General features: G+C 50.3%; 1 non-coding gene across 1 annotated transcript; it reads right to left on the reverse strand.

The window, feature by feature from the left end:
* Nucleotides 1-736: 736 nt before the first annotated feature.
* On the reverse strand, nucleotides 737-808 carry Trnat-cgu (transfer RNA threonine (anticodon CGU)). Its single transcript has one exon. It is a non-coding gene; the product is annotated as a tRNA-Thr (tRNA).
* Nucleotides 809-16,878: the final 16,070 nt, after the last annotated feature.

Genomic DNA, 16,878 nt, shown 5'->3' on the forward strand with positions numbered 1-16,878 from the left:
AACAGTGTTCTGTCAATACCAGTTTTACTTTTGTATATACTGTAAAGGAATTTCAATCTTAGGATTTTCCTGCGAGAAGAGAGCGTTTTGCAACCCAACCTTTCCCGTATTCCGGATGCTCTGATAGTAAAATTATAATTTCCTGTTACGAAGCGTGCTGCTTGTTTCTGGGCGCGTTCTATTTTGTCTGTGAGGTTTTTAGTGTACGAATCCCAGATAACACATGCATATTGTAGAAAAGGCATAACGTTAGTTAAATACAAGGTTGCCTTCAGCGATGAAGCAGAATGCTTAAAATATCGTCGGAGAAAGTGAAGAAAACGGTAAGCTTTCGCGCTAATTGAGTCAACATGATTAGACCAGTCAAGCGTTTCAGAAAACGAAACTCCTAGGTATTTAGCATGCTCAGTGGTACTGAGTGCAATATTATTTACGAAATAGGAACTGGGGAATTTTTTCTTTTTTTTGTAAACTGCACATGGTAACATTTACCAGTATTCAAAGTCATCTGCCGACGGTTGCACCAGATAGACACATTTTCAAGGTCGCCCTGCAAGACAGACAAATCGCCATTGCCGAGAAGAAAGGGAACCGAGGGGCGCGATTTTTATTATCATATCATAAGAAGCCAACAAACAATGACAGCAAGGACAATATAGGGGAAATTACTTGTACTTACTAATTGAATTAAAGAAATGATAAATTAATAGAAATGACAAGGGATGAAAAAACAACTGTCCGCAGGTGGGGAACGAACCCACGTCTTCGCATTACGCGTGCGATGCTCTTACCATTGAGCTACCGCGGAGCCGTTTTCCCATCCATTTTGGGGTGTATTTATGTTTTACAACTAGAACTAACCCTGGGAGTGTTAGCCAGCACCACCACTCACAAACCTAGGGGCGGATGTGGAACAACCTTTTTGCCGCAGGCGTCACGAGCACGTAATCTTTTTGGGGGATGGTAACTGCATGGTCAATAAACCCACATATGCTACCTGAAGGCATCATGTTGCCGGATTCGAGCCCTCGTTATGTAATGAACGAGAAGAAAGATAACCGAGGGGCCCGATTTTTATTATCATATCATACGAAGCCAACAAATAATGACACCAAGGACAACATAGGGAAAATTACTTGTACTTACTAATTGAATTAAAGAAATGATAAATTAATGGAAATTAAAACGGATGAAAAAACAACTGTCCGCAGGTGGGGAACGAACCCACGTCTTCGCATTACGCGTGCGATGCTCTCGTAATGATGCCGGGACGCGACCAGAGCAACCTCGGCCCTACTACCAGGACCCCAATTACGACCGATACAACCGATCTCAGCGAACACCGGAGGCGAGTTACCCAAAAGAGAACGAACTCGCTTACCGCCCACAGAGAGCAAGCATTGGTTTTGAGGAGTATACAGTGAACCATGACGCTCCCGTGTGCTACAGCTGCGGTTCCACGGGACACATCGCTTGTTACTGTCGCCAACGCCGTCAGTCACGAAGGACACCGCCGGTGTTCTCGCCACCTGGAGCCCGTAAATCACATGACCCATGGACCAGTTCACTTCCCACGGACCGTTTCTCGCGCGAGATCAGACGCAGCGATTCGCCAGCGTCTGACCGCAGCCTGACAGCACCGTCCTCGTCGTTCTCCGTCCCTTCGGCGCCGTGCATCTTCGCCCCCGCCGGGCAAACTAGCATCCGCGGCCAATGGAGGTGAGGTCGCCGGACGGTCTTTGAATGAAATACCTCCGCCTGTTGTGATGATCAAAAACAGAATCAATGTGCTAGTTAACGGATTGCCGACCATTGCTTTAGTCGATACTGGTGCGAATGTGTCTGTCACGAGCCTCGCTTTCAAGAACCGCCTAGGCCACAAAGTTATGTTTCCATGGGACGATGCCGTTATCTTTTGTGGAGTGGGCGGCGAGTGGCTCCAACCCCTCGGTGTTTGCGCTGTAAGTGTTACGTTGGCTGCGAAAGTGTTTGTGTCGGAGTTTTTAGTCCTTGCCCGCTGTTCGCACGATGTAATTCTCGGCATAGATTTTCTTCCACACTGCGGTGCTTCTGTGGAGTGGAAATGGTGAAATACGTGTGAACGAAGTGCTTTTACCCGCGCTTTCGGAACAAAGCTCGTGTGGCGAAGAAAGGGATACACTCATTGCGCTTAATGAAGTGCTTGCCCCCTCATGGTGCCTAACGCCCGTTCGTGTTTGTGCGACTACTATTGACGCTGCTTGCGTTGACCTCGTGATTAGACCCCTCAGCATTAACTGCGCTAAAAATCTATACTCGTACCTTGCTCTGTCGTGTGCATGACGAGAGGAGTTGCAACGTTGTGGGTGCTGAATTGTTCCGCCACGCCAGTAGTCCTGCCTCGAGGCATGAAAATTGCCCTTTTCGATGAAGCTTCATGCAGCTCAATAGCAGTACTCACAGCAGAGCCAGCTCCTGCTTACTCTCCATGCGATTATCGCCCTTCTGAAGAGCTGATTCTCGGTATGATCAGCAAGGCTCTCTGCACATCTGAGCGTCAGGCACTGGTACAAGTCCTGTCCCGACATGTTGCTGCATTCGATTTTACTCACGGAGATTCGCCACTTGATTTACCGTCATCACGAGCTCGCCACAGAATAGATACCGAATTAGCACATCCCATTCGTCAGAAGCCCTACCACGTGTCATCCTCCGAGCGCAAGGTTATCGCAGAACAAGTTAAGGAAATGATGAACAAAGGTGTTGTTCAAGAGTCGTCCACCCCATGGGCAGCTCCAGTAATCCTCGTCCGGAAGAAAGATGGCTCCTGGAGATTCTGCGTAGATTACAGACGCCTAAACGCTGTGACAAAGAAGGATGTCTACCCACTACCGCGACTCGACGACGTCATCGATGGCTTACACGCTGCTTCTTATTTTTCGACGCTTGATCTACGATCGGGGTATTGGCAAATACCCATGGAACCTAAAGACAAGGAAAATACCACATTCGTGACCCCAGATGGCTTATTAGAATTTAATGTTATGCCTTTTGGCCTCTGTAATGCTCCCGCCACCTTTGAAATATTGACACGTATAGATGTTCATCTTTCACCGGCTAACAAATGTTAAACGTTATCGCTCGGCGCAGGACGCGCCTGTATCGGAAGTTTCTAGAACGTTATCGATGCTTCTTTCCATTGCCTGTTTTCACCGACGCCTATGTTATCTGATCGCTTGACTGACGCGAATTGTCTAGATCTTTCTGGAAGACACGCGGGCATCAGGGATTAATCTAGAACCTTCGATGACTCAGGTATAAAAGCCGACGCGTTTCGCCGCTGATCAGATTTTCGACGATCGCCGACTGTGTTCGCCGCTATCGTTGTGCTTTGAGTGTACCTTGCTTTTGTGGGCACAGGTTCGCCCAATAAACAACCAGTTTCGTCGTACACAGTTTTACGACTGTTTTCTTCAGCGTCACTACTACGTGACATCTGGTGGAGGTGCTTTTGTGTCCATGCAGCGGACGCCGCCGCAAAGCCGCGACCCAAGCCCGAAACCGGAGGACGAGACCAACGTCGCCAAGGACCAGCGAGCTAGCCGTAGGCAGCAAGGTCTTTTGCCAGAATACGGACTTCTTCCCGAGAAGACCACAGCGATCAAGGCCAAGTCAACGACCCCAATGGCAGCCCCAGCGTCCCCAATCCTGCTGCAGCAACCTCGGGAGCCACCGACCTTCCGTGGATCATCAGCTGAAGACCCTGAAACATGGCTGGAGACGTACGAGAGGACCGCGACATTCAACAAATGGAGCGACGATGACAAGCTGCGCCATGTCTATTTTTCGTTGGATGACGCTGCTCGGACATGGTTTGAGAACAGGGAGACCACCCTGGTGACTTGGGACCTATTTCGCGAGAACTTCGTGAGGACCTTCACGAGTGTCGTACGAAAAGAAAGGGCTGAAGTTCTCCTGGAAACCAGAGTTCAATTGCCGAACGAGAGCATCGCGATCTTCACGGAGGAGATGACTCGCCTCTTCCGCCACGCCGACCCCGACATGACTGAAGAAAAGAAAGTTAGGTTCTTGATGCGGGGCGTCAAAGAGCATCTATTCACTGGATTGATGCGCAACCCACCCAAGACTGTGGCAGAATTTGTTTCGGAGGCGACAACGATCGAGAAGACGCTTGAAATGCGAGCCAGACAATACAACCGCCCTGCGCTGACAAACTACGCCGAAGCTCAAGCTCTAGGCGCCGACGACCTGCACGAGACGATCAGAGCTGTTGTAGGGGAAGAACTACAGAAATTATTCCCAAGGTCGCAGCCTCAGGTGACTTCAATCGCCGACATAGTTAAAGAAGAGGTTCAGCGATCACTGGAAGTGCCAGAAGTTCCGGCATCGCCACAACTACAGCCGCAAGCGATGACCTACGCCGCCGTCGCCCGTCGTCAAGGCCCCCCTCCGCGCTCGCGCCAGGGCCCCGTAACGCCGCAGTTCCGTCGTCCACCGCCGCCGCCGCCAGCACGCCCGCCCGTCGCCCAGCGCAGCTACCAGCGGAAGACGGACATTTGGCGCGCCCCCGACCACCGCCCGCTCTGCTATCACTGCGGGGAAGTCGGCCATGTCTACCGCCGATGCCCATACCGCGAGATGGGCCTACGAGGGTTCGCCGTCAACGCGCCACGTCCACAGCTTGGCGAGCGACCACGCGACATCGCTGACTACCTCGCCGGAGCCCAGTGGCAACCACGACGACCCTCACGCTCGCCGTCACCAGGACGTTACCTGTCACCGCAGCGCCGACCATACACTGGCCCAGCGCGGGGTCGGTCCGTGAGCCCCTATCCGGGAAACTAAAGGCAGCAACCGATGGAGGTGCGGTTGCTGTACGACGCAATACCGAAGATCCTCCGCCGCCACCGACGACGACAACTCACGCATCATCACAACGGGGTACCAGCACACCGCCTAGCAAGAGCCTTGACGACAACACTTCGCCGCCGAAAGAAGACCTACCGGCGCGACGTAGCAGCAGCGAATCAAGCCGACGTAGCCGTGATCCGACGATACGACTTAACCGCAACGCCAGACGACGGTCTACCGACTTAGACGTGGTAATCGATGGTCATAGCGTCACCGCTCTCGTCGACACTGGAGCTGACTATTCCGTCTTCAGTGGCCCGTTCGCCGCCAAGTTGAAGAAGGTGAGGACGGCCTGGCAAGGACCTGATATCCGGACAGCGGGAGGCCACCTAATAACGCCGGCTGGAATCTGCACAGCGCGAGTCACGGTTAACAATCGCACTTACCCGGCGAGCTTCGTAATCATGCAGCACTGCTCAAGGGACGTCATCCTAGGCATGGACTTTCTAAACCAACATGGTGCAGTCATCGATTTAAGGTCCAAGTCAATAACGCTTTCAACGCACAACGCGATACCACCGGATACAGACATCAGTTACCATGCCTTGAATGTGCTAGAAGAACAAGTCACCGTTCCGCCTCGCTCCAGTGTAATGATTTCCGTCGGTGCCGAAGTGCCTGCAGATATGGAGGGCGTCATCGAGGGCGATCATCACTTACTGCTCGATCGTGAAATTTGCGTCGCTAGAGGCATAGCTAAGCTACGTGAAGGGAAAGCAAGAGTGATGCTCACGAACTTCAGCGACGAATACAAGCACATTAACAAAGGCACAACTGTCGCCTACATCGACGAAATAGTACAAGCCGGCAGTGCTTTTGCCTTCACGGATTCTAGTGCACCTGCAACGAAGACTGTAGTACTTGAACCAACTTTCGACGTCAATCAGAACCTTCCTTGGCATAAGAAAGAACAGCTAAAAGCTCTGCTCCTGCAATACAAGGACTGCTTCTCGTCGTCGTCAAAAGTTCGACAAACCCCGGTCGCCAAGCACCGCATCATAACCGACGAATATGTCCGCCCACTCCGTCAGAGCCCGTACCGAGTTTCGGCGCGCGAACGCGAGGCCATAAGGCAACAAGTCGACGAAATGCTACGCGACGACATCGTCCAGCCGTCCAAAAGTCCGTGGGCGTCCCCCGTGGTGTTAGTGAAGAAGAAGGATGGAACCCTACGTTTCTGCGTCGATTATCGTCGCCTCAACAAAATCACGAAGAAGGATGTATACCCTCTCCCACGGATTGACGACGCCTTGGATCGACTCTACAACGCAAAGTATTTTTCGTCGATGGACCTCAAAACCGGCTACTGGCAAATCGAAGTCGACGAGAGAGACCGGGAGAAGACTGCCTTTATAACACCAGACGGACTGTTCGAGTTCAAGGTCATGCCGTTTGGTCTTTGTTCGGCACCTGCGACTTTCCAACGGGTCATGGATACAGTACTGGCAGGCTTGAAGTGGCAGACTTGCCTCGTCTATTTGGACGACGTCGTTGTGTTTGCCTCAAGCTTCGAGGAACACCTCCGGCGCCTTGAAACAGTTCTTCAAGCTATCAAGACCTCCGGACTCACGTTGAAGCCAGAAAAGTGCCGCTTCGCATACGAGGAGCTCTTGTTTTTGGGCCATGTCATCAACAAGTCTGGAGTGTGCCCTGACCCACAGAAAACGGCGGCCATCACTGACTTTCCTCCGCCCGCCGACAAGAAGGCAGTGCGTAGATTTCTTGGCCTGTGCGCCTATTACAGACGCTTCGTCAAGGATCTTTCACGGATCGCCGAGCCACTGACATACCTCACGAAGGCCGACGTCGAGTTCAAGTGGGAGACGCCGCAAATCGAAGCATTTGAAGAACTGAAGCGACGCCTGCAATCGCCGCCCATTCTTGCGCATTTCGACGAAAACGCCGATACCGAAGTCCACACCGACGCAAGCAGCGTAGGCCTCGGCGTCGTGCTTGTGCAGAGGACTGACGGACTAGAAAGGGTTGTAAGTTACGCTAGCCGGTCGCTATCGAAGGCGGAATCAAATTATTCCACAACAGAAAAGGAGTGCCTCGCCATCATCTGGGCTACATCAAAGTTTCGCCCCTACCTCTATGGCAGGCCCTTCAAAGTTGTAAGCGACCACCACGCCTTGTGTTGGCTAGCTAACTTGAAGGATCCTTCAGGTCGCCTCGCACGATGGAGTCTGAGACTTCAAGCATTCCACATCACCGTCGTCTACAAGTCCGGCCGAAAGCACTCTGACGCCGACTGCTTGTCTCGGGCCCCCGTCGAACCGCCGCCACAGGACGACCAGGATGACGACACTTTCTTGGGACCCATCAGTGCCGACGAATTCGCTGAACAACAGCGAGCCGACCCGGAACTAAGGAGCCTTGTAGACTACCTAGAAGGCAAGACCGTCACTGTGCCGAAGGTGTTCAGGCGAGGATTGGCGTCGTTTTTCTTGCAAAACGACATTCTCCTAAAGAAGAACTTTTCGCCTCTCCGAGCCAACTACCTCCTCGTGGTACCCTCAGCGTTCCGTCCGGAGCTTCTGCAAGCTCTCCATGACGACCCAACGGCTGGACATCTCGGTTTTTCCCGCACGCTCGCGAGGATACAAGAAAAATACTACTGGCCTCACCTCTGCCGACGTCGCCCATTACGTAAGGACATGTCGAGACTGTCAGCGACGCAAAACACCACCGACAAGGCCAGCCGGACTTCTACAGCCGATCGAACCACCTCGCCGACCATTCCAGCAGATCGGGATGGACTTACTTGGGCCTTTTCCGACGTCGACGTCCGGGAATAAATGGATCGTCGTAGCTACGGACTACCTCACCCGCTACGCCGAAACAAAAGCCTTGCCCAAAGGCAGTGCCGCCGAGGTAGCCCGATTCTTCGTTGAGAACATTCTCCTGCGTCACGGTGCTCCAGAAGTCCTCATCACCGACAGAGGCACGGCCTTTACGGCAGAACTAACTCAAGCCATCCTGCGATACAGCCAGACAAGCCATCGCCGGACCACCGCCTACCACCCGCAGACGAATGGCCTCACCGAGCGCCTAAATAAGACCATCGCCGACATGCTGGCAATGTACGTCGACGTCGAACACAAGACGTGGGATGCCATCCTTCCGTACGTGACCTTCGCATACAACACGGCCGTGCAAGAAACGACGCACATGGCGCCGTTTCTTGCACGACGCACATGGCAACCTGGTCTACGGAAGGAACCCGGCAACGACGCTTGACGCCATGCTACCGGACGTCACCGATGAGGAAAATCTAGACGTTGCCACCTATTTGCAGCGTGCCGAAGAAGGTCGACAGCTCGCCCGCCTGCGCATCAAGAACCAGCAGAGGACCGACAGCCGACACTACAATCTTCGACGACGCTACGTCGAGTACCAGCCCGGAGACCGTGTTTGGGTCTGGACTCCGATACGCCGACGAGGACTTAGCGAAAAACTCTTACGTCGCTATTTCGGACCATATAAGATCATCCGACGTATTGGCGCACTGGACTATGAGGTCGTGCCAGACGGCATTTCGCAATCACAGCGGCGCCGCGCACGACCCGAAGTCGTCCATGTGGTGCGTCTTAAGCCTTTCTACGCCCGCTGACGAACTTAGGTACTTTGTTACTTTATTTTTTTTTCTTTATTACGCTTGGTTTTGTTTTCGCTTTCACATTTGTTTGTAGCATCGGGACGATGCTTTTTAAGGGGAGGGTATTGACACGTATAGATGTTCATCTTTCACCGGCTAACAAATGTTAAACGTTATCGCTCGGCGCAGGACGCGCCTGTATCGGAAGTTTCTAGAACGTTATCGATGCTTCTTTCCATTGCCTGTTTTCACCGACGCCTATGTTATCTGATCGCTTGACTGACGCGAATTGTCTAGATCTTTCTGGAAGACACGCGGGCATCAGGGATTAATCTAGAACCTTCGATGACTCAGGTATAAAAGCCGACGCGTTTCGCCGCTGATCAGATTTTCGACGATCGCCGACTGTGTTCGCCGCTATCGTTGTGCTTTGAGTGTACCTTGCTTTTGTGGGCACAGGTTGGCCCAATAAACAACCAGTTTCGTCGTACACAGTTTTACGACTGTTTTCTTCAGCGTCACTACTACGTGACAATATTCATGGATACAATATTACGTGGCCTAAAGTGGGAGATATGCATGTGTTACTTGGATAATGTTGTAATCTTCGGCCGCACGTTGGAAGAACATAACGCCCGCCTGAGCCTTGTTCTGAGTTGCATCGAGAAAGCTGGACTAGTCTTAAACTCAAAAAAGTGTCGGTTTGGTGAGCGTGAAACATTGGTTCTGGGACATCTAGTCGACAAGGATGGCGTCAGACCCGATCCTCGTAAGATTGAAGCAGTCAGCTCCTTCAAACCACCACAGACAGCACGAGAACTTCGCTCCTTCATTGGTCTATGTTCCTATTTTCGTCGTCTTGTACCCCAATTTGCCGATATTGTTCACCTGTTGACATCTATTCTGCGACAGGATGTAGTGTTCACACGGACACCGGAGTGTGACGCATCATTCTCGCAACTGAAGTTTATACTAACGTCAGCACCCCTCTTTCGTCACTTCGACCCATCTTGCCCGACTGAAGTGCACACCGATGCTAGTGGAATCGGAATAGGAGCGGCACTTTTACAACGTCACAACAACGCTGAAAATGTCGTCGCATATGCCAGCCGTTGTCTGAGCAAGTGGGAGCGCAATTATACGGTTATCGAGCAAGAATGCCTGGCAGCTGTTTTCGCCGTGCAGAAATTTCGATGTTATCTTTACGGAAGACCATTTAAGATAGTCACCGATCATCACTCTTTATGCTGGCTGGTTGGTTTGCGTGATCCCTCAGGTCGACTCGCGCGCTAGGCGCTGCGCCTTCAGGAATATGACTTTGTGGTGTCATACAAGAGCGGACGTCGTCATGCCGACGCAGACTGCCTTTCTCGCATTCCTCTTGCGACTTCCGACTGCGAAGCTGAGAATTTTGATGACTGTCTCGCTGCCATTACTCGTACGTTCCCCGACGCGGCAGACATTCTGAGAGAGCAACGCAATGATCTCAACCTGGACCCGCTCGTACTTCTCAAGGCAGCGGTCGCTTCACCATTCGTGATGAGTTGCTCTATAAGAACAATTACTCCGGCAATGGAGCATGTTTTCTACTAGTTGTTCCCGAAAGTCTGCGCTCCGACGTCTTACGCGCCATGCATGACGATGCGACATCTGGTCATTTCGGTTTCGTGCGAACGCTATACACCGCACGCAAAAGCGATTTTACTGGCCCAACATGTACCAGACACCCAAGCACTATGTCGCTATTTGTGAAACGTGTCAACGTCACAAGCGACCAGCCACCGCTTTACCATGTCCCCTGCAGCCATTAACACCGCCCAGTACACCTTTCGAGCAAGTAGGCATTGACCTTATGGGTCCATTCCCGTTATCCAACAATAAGAACCGTTGGATAATCGTTTGCGTGGACCATTTCACACGATATGCAGAAACTGCAGCCATACCCTCTTCCACCGCTGCATGTGTGGCACTCTTCCTGCTACTTTCCGTAGTCCTTCGTCATGGCCCGCCGCGTGTTATCATCAGTGACCGTGGACGCCAGTTCACTGCTGACGCTATTGAGGAGCTACTTCGTCTGTGCACTTCTGAGTTCCGTCACCCCACACCGTATCATCCACAGACCAATGGCCTCGTTGAAAGGGTGAACCGAACACTGACCAACATGCTTGCCATGTATGTTTCCTCCAATCATAAGAACTGGGACGACGTGCTGCCCTTCATAACCTACGCATACAACACGGCGAAACATGAAACCACGAACTACAGCCCATTTTATCTCCCCTATGCAAGGCTACCGCGCAGCCCTCTCGATACTTCCCTCAACTTTATTCTGCACGACGACGATTCTGTGTCAAAGACTGTGTGCCTCGCTGAAGAAGCCCGCCGAATAGCCCGTCTTCGTACTTTGGCCTCGCAACACCGTTCAAAGGACCGTTACGACGAGCGTCACGGGCCTGTTTCGTTCGCCAAAGGCGACTTGGTGCTTCTTTGGACACCGCAACGCAAGCAGGCCTAGTGTCAAAAGTTCCTGTCCCCCTATTCCGGCCCATACGTTGTCCTGGAACGTTTGAATTAACTTTGTTGTGTAATAGCTCGCCTTCTGGGCAATAGCCGGCGATCAAGCAGAACACAGGTGACTCATGTTGCTCGCCTGAAACGTTTTTACCCTACTGATGCCTTCTAACTCATCCTGCGGGCTTCGTCTGCTTGTGGGGGAATGTAACGAGCATACAAGAAGGAGTTGGAAAGAAGAGAAAGACGAAGGTGCTTCTAGGCCAGATTGCGCGGTCACCATCATCGATCTCCTGTAAATAAGGTCATTTCTGCACAACTCTCTGTAACAATATAAACAAGAAATAAAGGTGGCCAAGTACAGAGCCTTGAGGAACTCCCGATAGCACGTGCATTGGAGCTGATGTCACCCCATTAAGAACAACTTGCTGTTTGCGCAGGTCTAAATAATCCTTTATCCAGCCGAGAATAAGTTCAGGAATGCCTGGGAAGGATAATTTTAAGCAAATGAGATTGTGCGGGACGACATCAACTGCTTTTCGCAGATCAAGAGTGCATCTATTTGTTCACCATGGTCCAGGCTGAGTGCAATGTGATCCGTGAATCCGGTTAGTTGTGTTACGCACGAAATACCAGAGCGGAACACGTGTTGGGCTCAGGTGAAAAAGTTATTTGCTTGAAAATGCTTCATCAGATTAGAGTACATGACATGTTCGAGTGTCTTACAGCAAACGGAAGTTACATATCGGCCTGTAATTACATACGTGTGTACGATCACCCTCTTTAAATATCAGAGTCACGTTGGCTGTCTTCCAATCTTCGAGCAGCTTTTGAATATCTAGTGACTTGTTGAATAATATTACTAAGAAAGGCGCTATCTGTCCTGAAGAGTGTTTCGAAATATGATTACAAATTCCATCGAGTTCATGAGCTGAATGCAGGTTCAGATTAAACAAAGCCTCCACTCCTTCCCTGCTCACGGCAATGTTTTCCATTTCTGGTAATCGTGTCGGTGTGTCATAAATTGCGATGCTACATGGCTTTCTAAAAACTGAATGAAAATACTTGTTAAAACTTGTGCTTTATGAAGCTTGAAGTCTTCTTTAATTAGGTTACCCTCATTTGCGATGGCCGGGATGCCAGTGTCATCCCTCTTGCTGCTCTTGATATACCGCCAGATCTCTTCGTGATTTGTTTTCAGTTTATCTGCTAAGGCTGATAGATATGCATTCTTCGCAACCTTAAATTCGCTTTTAAGTTTTGTGCTGATATTCATTAGCTTTATGTACAAGCTAGGGTTGTTTGTCTTGCAATATATTTTGTAAGTTTGGGATTTTTCCGAATTGATGAACGCCTTATTAATTCAAGGTTTATCTTTGCGGCGCTTAGCCGAAACCACTTTAGACGGAACAAAATGTGAGGTCAATGAAAGTAGTTTATCCCTGAATATGACCTACAGACTGTCGATGCTACTAAATGAACTATACTGCGCAAATATAAGCAGGAAATCATTTAAATCATTTGAGATATCCTCATAATTACCCCTTTCACAAAAAATACCTTTCTCCTCCGCATTTTGCTAAATTCTATTTTTGTGCAACAAATAGTGCCTGTGTAACAACTGATGTGGACGCAGTAGCCGCTTTTGCAAGATTGCTTTATTGCACAGAAAACAAGGGTTTATGTAGGCACGGTGCATCGCTTATCGGCACACGTGCGATGGGTTTAAACACGGAAGACAGGCGCACAATATAGCGAATTCAGTCACATTGCTGTTACCATATCCCTTCCCACCTAGTAGTCAATGCCACAACGAAACACTGGTCGACGTACACGAGTAGACCTACGGCATGCTTGCGGAACTTCTGGCATAGGCGATCTCAACAGTGCTGTTTCCGTCGCTGGAGGCTTGAAGCTTGAGTTAGCGTTATAACTTATAGGTACAGCATCCTATGCTCACCGCACGTGGTTGCGATGACGTCGGTGTACTGAACCATCCGAAACCTGTACTTTGTACATGACGTGGCCCACGCAACACAGTATCCGTGCGGCCAGCCACTTCGGACCACGAGGGCAGTTCCGCACGTACACGAGGTCACCGTGTAGAAACTCCCTCGATGATGGCGGCTTGGTACATCCAGGGCTTTTCACGTCAGGGTGCCGTCTCGACAAGACGGAGCGGAAACTCCTGCCGAGCATGAATTCTGCTGGCGTCCTCCCGGTTTCCGAGTGGGGCGTGGAGTGCTGCTTGAATTAAAAACGAGAAACTTTACAAGTGACTGTGCCCTGGCTCTGCTATCTGAGCGCACACTTTAGCTCGCGAACCATGTGCTCAGCCCTTCCGTTGCTTGAGGGATGGTATGGCGCTCTGTACATGTAGCGCATGCCATTTTTTTGTTCAAGAAAGATTGCATTTTGTTGCTCGAGAAGGCGGTGCCGTTATCAGAAACAACCAACTCCGGCAATCCGTATGAAGCAAACATTCTTCGCAGTTTTTCGATCACTGCTGACGAGTGAAGCGATGGCATTATCTCGATCTCGGCAAAATTTGACAGCGTGTCCTCGACAACAAGAAAGAAGACGCCCTTATCCGGCCCTGCAAAATCTATGTGAATTCTGCTCCATGGGCTTTCGGGTTTCGTCCAGAAAAGCACAGGCGTTTTAGGTTCACTTTGCCTGTTCTCTTGACAGGGTTTGCAATGACGCACGAACTCTTCAATCTAGGCATCGATCTTCGGCCACCACACATATGACCTTGCCAGAGCTTTCATGGCCGTTATGCCAGGGTGATTTGCATGCAGAATGGCGAGGACATTTTCTCTCAGTTCTTCTGGCACTATGACCCTGTTACCCCACAGAAGGCAGTCGCGATGAAGAGACAATTCTTCGCACCTCACCTGATAGGCGGCATATTCTGGGGGCACACCTTGTTCTGGCCAGCCAGTTGGGACCCATTTCTTCACACGCGACAGGCAAGGATCACGCAGAGTAGCTGATGCGACGTCTGCTGCGCTTACCCGAAGGTACTCCAACGCTTCTAACAAAAGGACGTCGCCAGGAGGCTCGATGTTCCTCCGGTCACCGGGTATCGGTAGCCTGCTTAGACAGTCGGTGTCTGCGTGATCTTGCGTCCTTCTATACTCCAGTTTGTATTCGTAAGCAGATAAGAACAAAGACCACCGCAACATGCGCGGTGACAAAACAATGGGAATCTGCTTGTCCCGTTGAAAGATACCGAGTAGTGGCCTGTGATCTCTCAAGATGCGGAATTCTCGCCCACAATAATACTGGTGAAATTGACGGATGCCATAGACAATAGCTAGAGCCTCGCAGTCAATCTGGGCGTAGTTACGTTCCGCCAGTGAGTGTTCTTGACGCATAAGCTAAAAGTTGCTCGCGTCCATGAGCATCGCTGTGAGCTAATACAGCTCCCACACCCACGGGTGATGCGTCACAAGACAGAATTAAGGGCACATCAGGGTTGAAGTGCACTAAGAGTGACTCGGACGTTAGCAACGTCTTTAGTCTTTCGAAAGCTGGTTCCTGCTCTTCTCCCCACTTCCACGTACATTCGCTGTCCAGTAGGCAGTAGAGCACTTCGGCAACTTCAGACCGACCCTTTAGGAAGCGATTGTAGAAATTCACCCTACCTAGAAAAGCTTGGAGCTCCTTCTTGTGCATGTACAGGTGCTTTGTGAATAGCCTCGACTTTAGCCTTTGACGGGTAGATGCCATTTGCGTATATCTGGTGTCCCAAGTACTCCAGGCTCTCTTTGAAGAACTGACACTTGGCGCCTTGTATACGCACTCCGCTTTTGACAGTCGGTTGAGAACCTCTATGAGGACTTCGTGGTGCTCCTCTGCCGTTTCGCTGGCCACAAGGATGTCGTGGAGGTATGCCGCTACCTGGCATAGACCTGCAAGCATTGTATCAATTGCTCTTTGAAATAATCCCGGTGCCACCGACACACCAAATGGCAAACGTCGCACTTTGTACAGGCCCTTTACTTTATTTATCGGGAGCAATTCTGCTGAAGAGTCATCAAGTGCAAGTTGCTAGTAGGCTTGCGTCAAGTCAATTTAGGAAAAAATACGGCCTTTCCCCAACTTTGCGAGAAGTTCCTTCCTAGTAGGTAAAGGATAAACGTTGTTCCGTACCGCTTGGTTGTGTACTTCGATAGTCGCCGCACATTCTTAATGACCCATCCTTTTTACGGACGATGACCACAGGGGTCGCCCATTCGGAATACTGCGTTGGTTGCAGAACACCTTGACGTTTCAGTTTTTCCAGTTCTGTGATGGCGTCATCCTTGAGTGCGAACAGAATGCTGCGGCATTTTAGAAACTTGGGCCGGGCGTCCTGCTTTTAGCTCGATGTGTAGTGGTGGCAGAGCCGTAGAGTAACATATACAAGGATAAGAGAGGACACTTCCATAGGCCACTGCGGCCGATTTAGGCTTGCAGCGCACCTAGCGGGTGTGTGGAATCTACACAGACTGTGAGATTGCGACTGCAGGAAAACTGATCTCGAAGACTATCTTCTGGTGATTAGAAAAATTACACGGCCTCCAAGATCGCATCCATGCGAGTGCTCGTCCTGGAGGCTATATTTCGATTTTTTTAATGCGTTGCTTGCATGCATCGAGTAGCTTCGTGTAAGCTGTACCGCCAGAGCAGCAAGCACACGATGCCACTGTGTGTTTATGCAGACATTTTAAATAAACATGACAAGTGTTGGAAGCGACGAAACATTTTATTTTCAAGTCGAATTCTCAGTAAGCACCTGCACAATTTTTTCGCAACGTTCGATGAACGCAAGCACAGAAAGATGGTTGCACTGCAAAGTGCAAGACATGCCAATACAAGTGCCATATGTTGAGAATAAATTTCTCAAAAGTAATAAACAGGCGATATTATGAAAAACCCCACAGAACAGTAAAACTGCAGAAGACAGTATTAGCATTAAAGGGGAAAACAACGCTCGTCCTTTGAAGCCTTATTAAGTGGTAGTTTCGGGCTGCATAGCAAACAAGGAATGAAGGCTGCTCACTGCAATTGTCAACCAACCACGCTCTCTTTCTGTCCTGCAGTTGTTACTGCACCACGCAACACAGCAGTAATTCCCGTAGTGCTTGACTACGGACAGCATGACCTGAAAAAAAGGTATTGGTTGTGTCTTCTCTCCAGCCTTCGCACAAATTTTGACCTAGGCACTTCACATCGCCCTTTCGCGAAAAGCCTCACGTGCAATTGCCGTAGCGAAAAAAAAAGCAACCTTCGGTGCCACGCATACGCTACTGAGGCAGGAGCGTTTATTAAGAATACGTCGTAGCCACAGCTTACAAACATCCTTCTCAATTCGCAAGTTCTCTCTAACTGCGCTCGTAACAAAGGCTTGAAGCAATCTGTGCACACCACGAATAACGATCCTAAGCATAACTGCATTCTTTCACACAAATGCACACACATGCATTGAATTCAGACTACGTATACCGGCGTGTGCCGACTCACTTTCTCGCGCCAAGAAGCTGCTTTCTCGCAAACGTGCTGCGCAGCATTCCAAATTGCTGTTTCTTCCATCATCATCATCATCATCATCATCAGCCTATATTTATGTCCACTGCAGGACGAAGGCCTCTCCCTGCGATCTCCAATTACCCCTGTCTTGCGCTAGCGTATTCCAACTTGCGCCTGCGAATTTTCTAACCTCATCATCCATTTCAACTTCATCATCCCACCTGGTTTTCGGCCGTCCTTGACTGCGCTTCCCTTCTCTTGGTATCCATTCTGTAACCCTATGATCCACCGGTTATCCATCCTACGCATTACATGGCGTGCCCAGCTTCATTTCTTCCGCT

Source organism: Dermacentor silvarum, unplaced genomic scaffold (genome assembly GCF_013339745.2).
Source record: "Dermacentor silvarum isolate Dsil-2018 unplaced genomic scaffold, BIME_Dsil_1.4 Seq612, whole genome shotgun sequence".
NCBI classification, from domain to species: domain Eukaryota; kingdom Metazoa; phylum Arthropoda; class Arachnida; order Ixodida; family Ixodidae; genus Dermacentor; species Dermacentor silvarum.